This window comes from Nycticebus coucang, chromosome 1, assembly GCF_027406575.1.
Source record: "Nycticebus coucang isolate mNycCou1 chromosome 1, mNycCou1.pri, whole genome shotgun sequence".
Classification (NCBI taxonomy): Eukaryota; Metazoa; Chordata; class Mammalia; order Primates; family Lorisidae; genus Nycticebus; species Nycticebus coucang.
Genome location: NC_069780.1, coordinates 79,615,378 through 79,628,332, shown reverse-complemented (window position 1 = coordinate 79,628,332; position 12,955 = coordinate 79,615,378). Strand labels below are relative to the sequence as shown.

Genomic DNA, 12,955 nt, shown 5'->3' with positions numbered 1-12,955 from the left:
TGAAAGTGTTCTTTATGGCACATGGTTCTGAGATCAGGTTGCAGCTTCAAAGTTCAGTTTAAAATTCATATTTTATCCTTCTGAGGAGTGGGAGAAGCCAGAAGAAGGAAAAGTACTCCTGAGAACTCCATCCTTGGAAGGTCTGTGGCAGGATCTCAATCAGGGTATATTTAGCTCCTTAACATATCAAAGAACACACACTGAAAACTGCCCAGACCGGGTTTGCAGGGAGGCTTTGAGGGTGCTAGAGATTGAAATGCCTTCCTCCCACACACTTCTTAAGGGATAGATATCATTTTTCAAGCTGGTTCCAGAGACTGGCGTGGAGAGGCTGATCTGATGTTGGTGAAGCCAGAAATTGGCCCCCTAGTTCCTTGTGGTTTCCAGAGTCAATAGTTCGAGCAATTTCACTGAAGTTCTATTTGCTTAAGAGTTGCAAAATGTGAAGGGTACTGTTCCCTCAGTTTTGAGTATGGTGCAAGAAAGCCACAGGTTAAGAGTGGGCAAACACACCTGAAAGCTGAAGACCTGCATACTAAGAACCCATCTCATGAAAAGCTGAGCAGGCCTGGAGGTGTGATCACGGATCCTGTTCCCAGCAGGTGAGCTTGAGGTGAGATGATGCATATCTAAACAGCTCCCAAGAGAGGGACAGCAAGTCCAGTTTCGCCTTTTCTGGTTCTTCTTCTCCTTTTTTTTTAGAGACAGGTTCTCACTCTGTCACCAATGCTGGAACTCCCGGGTTTAAGCAATTCTCTCACCTCAGCCTCCCAAGTAAGTAGGACTACAAACAAGTGGTGCCATAATGCTTGACTAATTTTTTAATTTTTTGTAGAGACGGGTCTCACGATGTTGGGTAGGCTGGTTTGGAACTCCTAGGCTCAAAAGATCCTCCTGCCTCAGCCTCCCAAAGTGCTGAGATTACAGGTATGAGCTACAGTACCTGGCCTTAGTTTTCTTTTTTGGTGGGTCCTTTAACATCCCTTAGTGACAAAATAGCATGCTAATTAAGTGTGGGGAGTTGTGTGAGTATGCCTTGCTTAAAATTTAAGTAGACAGAAAATTCTTTTTTTTTTTGAGACAGAGTCTCACTACGTTGCCCTCAGTAGAGTGCCGTGGCATCACAGCTCATAGCAACCTCAAACTCTTGGGCTCAAGTGATCCTTTTGCCTCAGCCTCCTGAGTAGCTAGGACTACAGATGCCCACAACAATGCCCAGTTATTATTATTATTATTTTTTAGAGATGAGGTCTTGCTCTGGCTCAGGCTGGTCTTGAACCTGTGAGGTCAGGCAATCCACCCATCTCAGCCTCACAGAGGCTGAGGTTTGCAGGCATGAGCCACTATGCCCGGCCTAGAAAATTTTTGAAATGCAAATTATGAATGTAGACCAAATTGGTGTTCCATTGCTCTACTTAGGGAGGAGGCGTCAGGAGAGCCAAGGTCACCAGGCCTTCTGTTCCTTCAGGGATCTGTCCATCACTTTTCTTGCTCCCATTGCATTTCAGGGGTCCTCAAACTGCGGCCCGTGGGCCACATGAGGCATTGTGATTGTATTTGTTCCCGTTTTGGTTTCTTTTTTTTCCCCGTTTTGTTTTTTACTTCAAAATAAGATATGTGCAGTGTGCATAGGAATTTGCTGCTAAGTTTTTTTTTGTAAACTATAGTCCAGCCCTCCAACGGTCTGAGGGACAGTGAATTTGCCCCCTGTTTAAAAAGTTTGAGGACCCCTGCATGATTAGATCCTTGGTTGCAGGGCGTCTGTTTTCCCAGAGCTTTCCAGGGTCTTGCAAAGAAAAGACTCCACTCTTACCAAATTTTAAGAAGAAGGAATTGAGGCTAGAACTCTTAAATGGACTCATTTCATCCTGTGTGTGGAGATGGTTTTCAGTCCCCACCCCACCCCAAGATGGGATCCCAGCTGGAGACCTTGCCTTGCAGGTTGATGCTTCTGCAGCTCAGAACAGTTCAATGCTCCCTGCTTGGTACCCTCTGGAGCAGTGGTTCTCAACCTGTGGGTTGTGACCCCTTTGGGGGTCGAATGGCCCTTTCACAGGGGTCGCCTAAATACATCCTGATATTTACATTACAATTCATAACAGCAGCAAAATTACAGTTATGAAGTAGCAATGAAAATAATTTTATGGTTGGGGGTCACCACAACATGAGGAACTGTATTAAAGGATCGTGGCATTAGGAAGGTTGAGAACCACTGCTCTGGAGCATCATCTACAAACTTCAATCAAAATAGAGGGGGTGCTCCATCTGGGAGGGAAAAGGAAAAAGCCAAGCACAATGGAGGGTCAACTATGTGCTCTTTCAATTTCAAAATAGAATAGTAGGCTAGACACTATTTTTTTTTTTTTTTTTTGAGACAGAGCCTCAAGCTCTCGCCCTGGGTAGAGTGCTGTGGCATCACAGCTCACAGCAACCTCCAACTCCTGGGCTCGAGCAATTCTCCTGCCTCCAACTCCCAAGCAGCTGGGACTACAGGTGCCTGCCACAACGCCCTGATATTTTTTGGTTGTAGCCGTCATTGTTGTTTGGCGGGTCCGGGCTGGATTCGAACCCGCCAGCTCAAGTGTATGTGGCTGGCGCCTTAGCCACTTGAGCCACAGGCGCTGAGTCAAAGGCTAGACACTATTCTTCCCATTTTCTTTTTCGAGACAGTCTCACTATGTCACCCTCAGTAGAGAGCCGTGGCATCACAGCTTATACTGACTTCCAAATCTTGGGCTTAAGCAATTCTCTTGCCTCAGCCTCCAAGTGGCTGGGACTATAGGCACCTGCCACAATGCCCAGCTATTTTCTTGTTGCAGTTGTCATTATTTAGCAGGCCTGGGCTAGGTTTGAACCTCCCAGCTCTGGTGCATGTGGCTGGTGCCATAACTACTGTACAATGGGCGTTGAACCTATTCTTCCCATTTTCAAGTGAAGAAAATGAGAATTAGAGACATTAAGTAACTTATTCAAGGTCACTAGTAGTCTCTACAAACCAGTAGACCTGAGATTCAAGCTCAGCTGACTCACTATGTTCTGGTCCTGGCACATCTGTGGAATATTATACTTTTCATACAAATTATTATGAAAATTGTAGGTAAATACAAATTTTATAATTAGCAGGTAAGCCAGGTGTGATTACAAGCTCATGCCTGTAATCCCAGCACTCTGGGAGGCTAAAGCTGGCAGATTGCTTGAGCTCATGAGTTTGAGACCAGCCTGAGCCAGAGTGAGAACTGTCTCTAAAAATAGTCAGGCGTTGTGGCGGGAGCCTGTAGTCCCAGCTACTTGGAAAGCTGAGGCAAGAGGATCTCTTGAACCCAGGAGTTTGAGGTTGCTGTGAGCTATGGCGCCACAGCACTCTACCAAGGATGACAAAGTGAGACTCTGTCTCAAAATGAAAATAGGTACTTTCGGATGGCGCCTGTGGCTTAAAGGAGCAGGGTGACGGCCCCATATGCCGGAGGTGGTAGGTTCAAACCCAGCCCGGGCCAAAAACTGCAAGAAAAAAAAAAAAAAATAGGTACTTTCTTATTGTATAAAGTAACTAACTTGAGTGCATACCTCCTATGAAAACAAGAAACCTATTTCTCCAATCATACATCAGACCCACCTCTTATTCTTGGATGACCCTTCGACATGGATAAGTGTGATCAGCGAGTGCTCGAGGATGATTTCCAACCACAACAACTTTGCTTGTAAGTCCTTGTCAGATGTAGATCACAGACCAGGAGTTCAAATGGACATTGAAGATGGTACCTCATGGACGATCAGAAAACCTGAGCCCAGAGGGAGAAACTCACCCAATGCCCCAGCAGGCCCCAGCAGGGTGGAGACCAGAGGGCCAGCCTGCTGACATCCAGCCTGCTGTTCCTTCTACCACACTGCATTCCCTTACCATTTCCTTTCTCCAGAACTTAGCAAATAAACCAAAGAGACCTTGGGCAAACTTAATCAGTACTTATGACTGTCCTCAGGTGCTGGTAGCATTCTAATGAAAGAGTTAATATTAGGCTGGGTGTGGTGGCTCAAGCCTGTAATCCTAGCTCTCTGGGAGGCTAAGGAGGGAGGATTGCTATCACCACAGCACTCTATCCAGGGTGACAGAATGAGACTCTGTCTAAAAAAAAAAGAGGTCAATGTTCACTGAATATTTGCTGAACACTGAACACTGTATAAAGAACTTTGAGTTAGGTGGCACCTGTGGCTCAGTGGGTAGGGCGCCAGCCCCATATACCAAGGATGGTGGGTTCAAACCCGGCCCCAGCCAGCTAAAACAGCAGTGGCAACTGCAACAAAAAATAGCCAGGTGTTGTGGCAGGTGCCTATAGTCCCAGCTACTTGGGAGGCTGAGGCAAGAGAATCGCATAAGCCCAGGAGTTGGAGGTTGCTGTGAGCTGTGACGCTACATCACTCTACAGAGGGCAACAGACTGAGACTCTATCTCAAAAAAAAGAAAAAAAAAAACAAACTTTGAGTCATTACCACACTTAAGCCAAACAATAATGCAGTGACAGATTGTCATCCTCACTGTTTAGCAGAGGAAATTGAGATGAGGCAACTTGAGTATCACACAAGTAAAACAGCAAAAATGTTTCGAACAATCAGGTTTGTTTGCATCAAAAAGCTCTTGCTCTTAACACTGTAACTCTCCACCCACTGCCTCTGTCCTTCCACATGGGCCACGGTCCATGTGGCATAGGACTACCAATGTGGCAGGGCCAGGCCCCAAAGGCATCCCCCAGCTGGCCCTTCCCGGTATACGGCTCATTTTATAAGGGAACTAGGGCACAGAAAGGTCAAGTAACTTGTGCAAAGTTACACAGGCAAGTGACCTGAAGTGGGAATCCTTGGGCGGTGTGATATTGTGACTTACGATAAATATATGTGTATTCGATCTTGTCCCAGTTTGCTGGGCACACAGTTCCTAAAGCCCTGGGAATCTACTAAGTGACAGTGTCTTTTTGTATGCTAAGGAATGACTGATGGCTGGGAGCTGATGTTAGAGAATCCCACCTTGTAATGAGAGGGCTGGGGACTTTACCTCTCCCCACTCCACCCCTTCCAGGGAGTGAAAGGGGCTGGACATTGATTCAACAACCAGTGAGCAATGATTTAATCAACTTTGCCTGTGTAATGAAGCCTTCACAAAAGCCAAAAGGAACCAAAGCTGGAGAGCACCCAGACAGCTGCACCCATGAGGGTGGTGCCCAGGATGGGGTGTAGAGGGTGTGAGAGGAAGCTCTGCCACCCTTCCTCCACACCTTGCTTCATGCATCTCTTCCTCTGTATTGCTTGTAATATCCTTTAATATAATAAAAAGTGTTTCCCCCGGCTTGGCGCCTGTGGCTTAAGCGGCTAAGGCGCCAGCCACATACACCTGAGCTGGCGAGTTCGAATCCAGCCTGGGCCTGCCAAACAACAATGACGGCTGCAACCAAAAAATAACCGGGCATTGTGGTGGGTACCTGTGGTCCCAGCTACTTGGGAGGCGGAGGCAGGAGAATTGCTTGAGCCCGGGAGTTGGAGGTTGCTGTGAGCTGTGATGCCACAGCACTCTACCCAGGGCGACAGCTTGAGGCTCTGTCTCAAAAAAAAAAAAAAAAAGTTTCCCTAAGTTCTGTGAGCCACTCTAACAAATGACTGAACCAAAGGAGGGGTTGCGGGCATCTCTGACTTACAGCTGGTGGGTCAGAAGCACAGGTGACAACCTGAGGCTTGGGGATAGCATCTGAAGTGGGAGCAGGCTGGTGGGGCTGAGCCCTTGACCTATGAGGTCTGTACTAACTCGAGTTAGTGTTGAGTTAAAGTGTGGGACGCCCAGTCAGGAGGGAATGTGGAAAAGCATTGAAGGGAGCCTGGATTCACATAGTCTGTGGTGGGCCTGCAGGGTCAATGATATATGCCTCCGCCCTCCCTGCCAGAATGGAAAGTTCCTTGGCAGAATCACAGGTTCCATTCCCTAACAAGACCACCTCACCAGGCAACTCACCCCTCTTTCTCGGGCTCACGGACCACTCAAGGAGACTTGGCCTCACTTGGAGACAGCCTTGTGTTTTCATACAGTAGGCTCAACATGAGTAAGCACTCATGTTGTTTTGAGTCAAGTTCTTTCAAAAAATAACCTTTGCATTCTGATTTAATACCTCCAGGAGCCACAAACAACATAGTAGCTTTAGACAAGGTACCTACATAACAGATACAAATTCTGAGGATTTGGAGAAGTGGGGAGATTTATAAAGGATGAGATGTATTAAAGTCCCATAGTTCACCTTTAGCTTCTTTTTTTTTATTCATTTATAATTTACTAGCTGTTCCAGTTTTTTTTTTGTAGAGACAGAGTCTCACTTTATGGCCCTCGGTAGAGTGCCATGGCATCACACAGCTCACAGCAACCTCCAACTCCTGGGCTCAAGCAATTCTGCCTCAGCCTCCCGAGTAGCTGGGACTACAGGCGCCCGCCACAACGCCCAGCTATTTTTTTTGGTTGCAGTTCAGCCGGGCCCGAGTTTGAACCCGCCACCTTCGGTATATGGGGCCGGCGCCTTACCGACTGAGCCACAGGCGCCGCCCTCTTCCAGTTTTTTAGGGGACAATCTAAGATGAACGGGACAGAAGGTGGACTTAGGACATATTGAACAAGTATCTTGATCGAATAAGCCTACTGGTGTAGTTCTGAAGTCTACTTAGGTAAGTAGAGTTGTCAGTCTTCCGTCCAGGCAATCTTATAATTCACGGGGGGCTACTTTAAGTATCCTTAAAGTTGGAGAGGAGTAAATCGCAGATACACTGATTACACTATCTCATACTGGTTATTTGTTATGGCATGAGAGAGGCAGTAGGCTAGAAAGATTCCAATAAGCTGAAAGCAAGCAACTCCAAAGGAAATTCTTGCAACAACTCCCATTTCTGACTCTATAATGGTCATCACCTTTATAAAATGACCCTCATTGTTCACTTTATCGGCGTCTCTCTGTGGAGAACAATCTTCACATTTACAACAACTTTTGGGAAATCCTTTTTCTGAGTAATAATTTGTATCTGTCCAATCTCTATAATCAGTGACACCACAACAACGCAACGTGTTCTGTATCTCGTCTACTGTATCGCTTTTATAATCTCTTGTAGAGTTCTATTGTTTGAAAGCCTGCACATAATTATTCTTAAAGCTGTTCTTAATCTCATGTCTGAATACAAATCCTACAATGGCAGCGACCAGTTCGACCAAAAACATGAGAGTCCGAAATATTGCATACAGTTTTAGCATCCAGGCAGCCGCTCAGCAAGTAGCAAAACAACCGAAGGTGCCCCAAAGAATAATGACAGTGGCAGTGCCAATGAGTGTGAGGGGACATTGGTGGCCTTCTCGTTTAAAAGAGAAAAATAATTCTCTAGGCTCACCTTGCCCCAAATGCCAACGGCAAGGAGGACAACACCAGTGATCCAAAAGATGAAAGTGTAAATCAGGAGGACGCTCTTGGAACAAGTGCTAACTGGTTTAGTCTGCAGTCTCCGAGACGGGGACGCCATAACTAGCTGGAGACCCTGCACCACCGCACCGGGCGATGGGAACAGCTTGCTTCTTTTTTTGAGAGTCTGAATCTGTCACGTCAGGTAGAGTGCCCTGGTTTCAAAGCTCACAGCACCGTCAAACTCCTGGGCTGAAGTGATCCTCTTGCTTCTGCCTCCCAAGTACTACTCAGCCAAGTAGCTGAGACTACAGATGCCTGCCTGCCAGAACACCCGGCTAATTCTTCTATGTTTAGTAGAGACAGGGTCTCACTCTTGCTCAGGCTGGTCTCAAACTCCTGAGCTCAGCCTCCCAGAGAGTTGGGATTATAGGCGGGAGCTACTGCACCCTGCCACCTTTAGTTTTATCTAAAAATTAAACCCTGCTTCTTCATTTTATCAGGCTTTTGTCAATATCAAACACAGACCTTTGAGCTCCTTGACTTCATACCATGAGGTTAATCAGAAATGAAAGAACAGGCTTGGCACCCGTACCACAATGGTTATGGCGCCAGCCACATACACCAAGGCTGGTGGGTTTGAAACTGACCCGGGCCAGCTAAACAACAATGACAACTGCAACAAAAAATAGCCAGGCATTGTGGCGGATGCCTGTAGTCCCAGCTACTTGGGAGGCTGAGGCAAGAGAATTGCTTAAGCCCAGGACTTGGAGGTTGTTGTGAGCTGCACCTATAAGGGTGCAACACACTACCAAGGGTGACATAGTGAGACTCTGTCTTAAAAAAAAAAAGAAAGAAATGAAAGGACAAAATTTCTGATTAAGGCTGCCATAGGTGGTTCTCCTATTTAGCAGGAGGCAGGAATTTTTTTCTTTCTTTCTTTTCTTTTATTATTATTATTATTTTAGATAGGGTTTTGCTCTATTGTCTAGGCTGGAGTGCAGTGGCATGATCATAGCTCACTGCAGCCTCAAACTCCTGGCTCAAGTGATCCTCCTTCCTCAGCCTCCTAAGTAGCTAGGACTATAGGTGCCTGCCACCACACCTGGGTGATTTTTGAACCCGCTTTTCTTTTTTTTTGCAGTTTTTGGCCAGGGCCGGGTTTGAACCCGCCACCTCCAGTATATGGGGCCGGCGCCCTACTCCTTGAGCCACAGGTGCCACCCGATTTTTTAATTTTTTTGCAGAGACAGGGTCTTGCTATATTGCTCAGCCCAATACATTCCATCTCCTCCTACCCACCTTGTGGGTCTGAATGAGAGCTCCTCCCTTGCCACATGTGTGCCCTCTGCACTTAGGTGTCTTGCTAAGCACCAAATGGGCCATCTAGCACGATGAAAGTGGACACCAAAGACCAGAGCCTGAACAGTTTTTCACCTTTACTTATTCACATGCCAGAAACCAGAAAGCACTGGAGGTGTGGCTGGCTGAGCCCATTTGGAGTCGCACACCTACTTCATGTGTTCCTGGCCTCCCTGTCCTGGCCTCTCTGTCCTCACTCTACTGACTTCTCACTTGGGTAGTCAAGGACAAATATGCTATTCTCCTGGGACTGTTCCTTCATTGCAGAGCTCTCCTGCAGATGGCCATAGTACTCTTTTGAACACTTTTATGGGGCAGTAAAACTTTACAGCCTGTCAGCTCTAAATGTTCCCACATTTCTGAATAGACCTATTTATGACATACATGATTACTATGGTTTGCCCTTTGAAAATACTAGCAGATATCAGACCATTTCAAACAGGGTCAACTGAGTTCCATCGGCTAACAGCTAGCTCACAGACACCTCACAGTGGCCAGCCAAACTCCCAACCGGGAAGAGCTGGAAGAGCTATGTTAGAAAATGAAACAGCATTTGATTCTTACAGCATCGCTGCACTGGGAACAACCAAGTTAGAAAACGAAACAGCATTTGATTCTTACAGCATTGCTGGAAACGGCCTTATGCTTTGCCACATACATCTTGTTTGGTGTCAAATCCGGCTGCATCTCTCCCGCCATGTTTTGCTTCCTTGCTCCTTTCTTGCCTGGGTTGACAGAGCTTATGATGACCTTTGTCAGTAAATCCCAGGAAATTTGTTTATGCACATAAACAAATTGAAACCAGGAAACAGCTTGCAACTCAGACTGGTTTCTCTCCCAGTGCCCCAGATTAATCAGCTGGCCCAGAGAAAGAATCATCACACACTTAGAAGCGTCCTTACCTGAGTTCCATAACAGCCACCACTCCTGCATATCAAAGACCAACTCCATCCTCCTCAGATCAGGGGACTGAGCTCCCTGCAGCCCGCAGACAATTGGGCCCATTATAGTCATTGGCTGCGGAGTTAAAGGGTGGCCCTCACTAAAATATAAACAACGTGTCAGCACAAAGCCAAAGGGGCGGTGCTGTGGTCTCAGGGGACAATGGGAGCCAATGATCAGCCTCTTTGGGCTCTGTTTGCTTAAGATATTGTGTTTCATTCTGAAGTCAGAGAGGGAATGAGAAAGTGAATAGGAAGGGCTGCACTTCTCATGGTCTCAGGGCTGCAGTTTCCCAGAACGAAAGGGGTCCAAGTTGAAAAGCTTAATCACTGCCCACAGAAGACCAATTTTAGTAAGGGTCTGTGTGCTGCACACATACTAATGCGTATTTTTTGTCTTTGCGTTTTTTTAGAGACAGGGTCTTACTGTTGTCCCTGTTAGAGTGCAGTGCTGATCACAGCTCACACCAACCTCAAACTCCTGAGCTCAAGTGATCCGCCTCACCCTCCTGAACAGCTGAGATTACAAATATGAACCACTTGGGCAGACTGATTCCCAGGTTGGTCTTGAACCCCTGGCTTCAAGTGATCCTCCACCTCACCCAGCCAATAATATTTATTTATTAAAGCCACAGACATTTATGTTGCATTAACTATCTTTTATTTTCCAGGGTTAATAATGTAACGTTCATGAGGTAGATAGGAGTTTTTCAATCAAAAAACAAAGGCCAAGGAAGATGCTTTTATGAATTGGGTAATTTATTTTATTTATATGCTATTAGATAAGAGGCACTGATCTCATCTACAGAGAAAGTGATTGATTTCATTGGTATGTCTTCAGAACCCAGAGAAATGGACTTACTTTATTTCCCAAGTCAGCAGGCTTACATATGATGTGTCTGTTTTCATTTTTTAAAGTACTCATTTAATTGTTTCACACATATGTAAACAAAGTAGAAATTAGTTCAATATATTTGGAAAGAGACAGGACAGCCATGGCTTCCTTCTGTCATTTGACTATGATAAAATTCTGCTTCAAAATATACTAAACCAAGGCTGGGCAAGGTGGCTCATTCCTATAATCCTATACTCAAGGAGGCTGAGGCAGGAGGATTGCTTTAGCTCAGGAATTCAAGACCCGCCTGAGCAAGAGCAAGATCCTGCTTCTAAAAAAAAAAAAAAAATAGAAAAACTAGCCAGGCATTGTGCCTTAGGCCTGTAGTCCCAGCTACTCAGGAGGCTGAGGCAAGAGGATTGCTCAAGCCCAAGAGCTGGAGGTTGTATGAGCTATGATGCCATGGCACTCTACCCAGCACGACAGAGTGAGACTGTCTCAAAACAAGAAAAATACTAAACCAGATTAATCTTCCAATATCCATGGTAATAACCAAGAACCAGAAAATAAACTGTGGCTTTTTTTCCTTTATATTATTTTTAAATAATATGCTAAGATAAAAATAAAGTTAAGAGCTATTTGGTTGATTGTGCGGCATTACACAAATTATAGGTATACAAACTTTGAGGAAAGTACAGTCATTACAGTTTGGAAGGGTCTCATTATTTGTAAAGGGAAGCACAGTGATTCTCAAATTAAGTATCAGAGAAAATGTTGAAATACATTCATTTTCTTTTTTTCTTTTTCTTTTTTTTTTTAGAGACAGAGTCTCACTTCATTGCCCTTGGTAGAGTGCCGTAGCGTCACAGCTCACAGCAACCTTCAGCTCCTGGGCTTAGGTGATTCTCTTGCCTCAGCCTCCCAAGCAGCTGGGACTACAGGCGCCCGCCACAACGCCTGGCTATTTTTGTTGCAGTTTGGCCGGGGCTGGGTTTGAACCCGCCACCCTCAGTATATGGGGCTGGCACCCTACTCACTGAGCCACAGGTGCCACCCAAAATACATTCATTTTCTACAAAGTCTTTCTTAAGTCCTTCTGGTACTGATTATAAATAAAAATAATCTAAAGGGGCGGCGCCTGTGGCTCAGTCGGTAAGGCGCCGGCCCCACATACCGAGGGTGGCGGGTTCAAACCCGGCCCTGGCTGAACTGCAACCAAAAAATAGCTGGGCGTTGTGGTGGGCACCTGTAGTCCCAGCTACTCAGGAGGCTGAGGCAGGAGAATCGCTTAAGCCCAGGAGTTGGAGGTTGCTGTGAGCTGTATGATGCCATGGCACTCTACCAAGGGCCATAAAGTGAAACTCTGTCTCTACAAAAAAAATAAAAAATAAATAAATAAATAAATAAAAATAATCTAAAGATGTTGTCTTTCTAATCTATGCTACTTGGAAAATATTTACAATTCTACTACTGATGCTTAATTTGTTTAGAGTAAAATTTCTCTGAAACCTCTTCCAAATGATGAATGAGGCCCCTTTTGGTTTTTATATTTATGATTCCAAAAGAGCTGTTACATCTATACACTCATGGCTTCTGATTTTAAAGTACAAATTACCATCTAGAAAGGATCTTGTTTTCTTTTAAATTATTACAATCCTGTCATTAAAAAAAAAAAAAAAGCTTCAGGAGATAAAGTGGACTTCATCAAAATTAAAAATTTTTGTGGCGGCTCGGCACCTGTAGCTCAAGCAGCTAAGGCACCAGCCACATACGCCAGAGCTGGCAGGTTTGAATCCAGCCCGGGCCTGCCAAACAACAATGACAACTACAACCAAAAAATAGCCAGGCGTTGTGGCAGGCGCCTATAGTCCCAGCTACGTGGGAGGCTGAGGCAAGAAAATCGCTTAAGCCCAGGAATTAGAGGTTGCTGTGAGCTGTGATGCCACGGCACTCTACCCAGGGTGACAGCTTGAGGATCCGTCTCAAAAAAAAAAACAACCTTTTGTGGTGGCGCCTATAGCTCAGAAGGTAGGGTGCTGGCCACATACATCCAGGCTGGCGTGTTCAAACCCAGCCTGGGCCAGCTAAGACAACAATGATAATTTTGTTGTTGTTACAACAAAAAAAATAGCTGGGTGTTGTAGCAGGCACCTGTAGTCCCAGCTACTTGGGAGGCTGAGGCAAGAGAATCACTTAAGCCCAAGTGTTTGAGGTTGCTGTGAGCTGTGATGCTACGGTATTCTACCCAGGGTGACAGCTTGAAACTCTGTCTCAAAAAAAAAACTTTTGTGCTTCAAAAGACATTATCAAGAAAGTGGAACAACTACCTATGGAATGAAAGAAAACACTTGTAAATCATATATCTGATAAGATTGTAATATCCAGGATATATATTTTAAAACTCCCAC

At 45.4% G+C, this 12,955-nt stretch overlaps 1 protein-coding gene and 1 pseudogene across 3 annotated transcripts in view; both read right to left on the bottom strand.

Annotated features, from left to right (window-relative positions):
- Positions 1–9,765, bottom strand: part of TRIM2 (tripartite motif containing 2) — a 166,493-nt gene extending 156,728 nt beyond the window's left edge. Inside the window, exon 1 of one of the 2 annotated variants that reach the window (XM_053583117.1) lies at positions 9,674–9,765. The gene's annotated coding sequence lies outside the window, so the exon portion shown is untranslated. The remainder of the gene's footprint in view (positions 1–9,673) is intronic. The other variant, XM_053583126.1, reaches the window with a different exon arrangement.
- Positions 6,590–7,569, bottom strand: LOC128580805 (tetraspanin-6-like; annotated as a pseudogene). Its single transcript, XR_008378746.1, has one exon. The product of XR_008378746.1 is annotated as a tetraspanin-6-like (transcript).
- Positions 9,766–12,955: the final 3,190 nt, after the last annotated feature.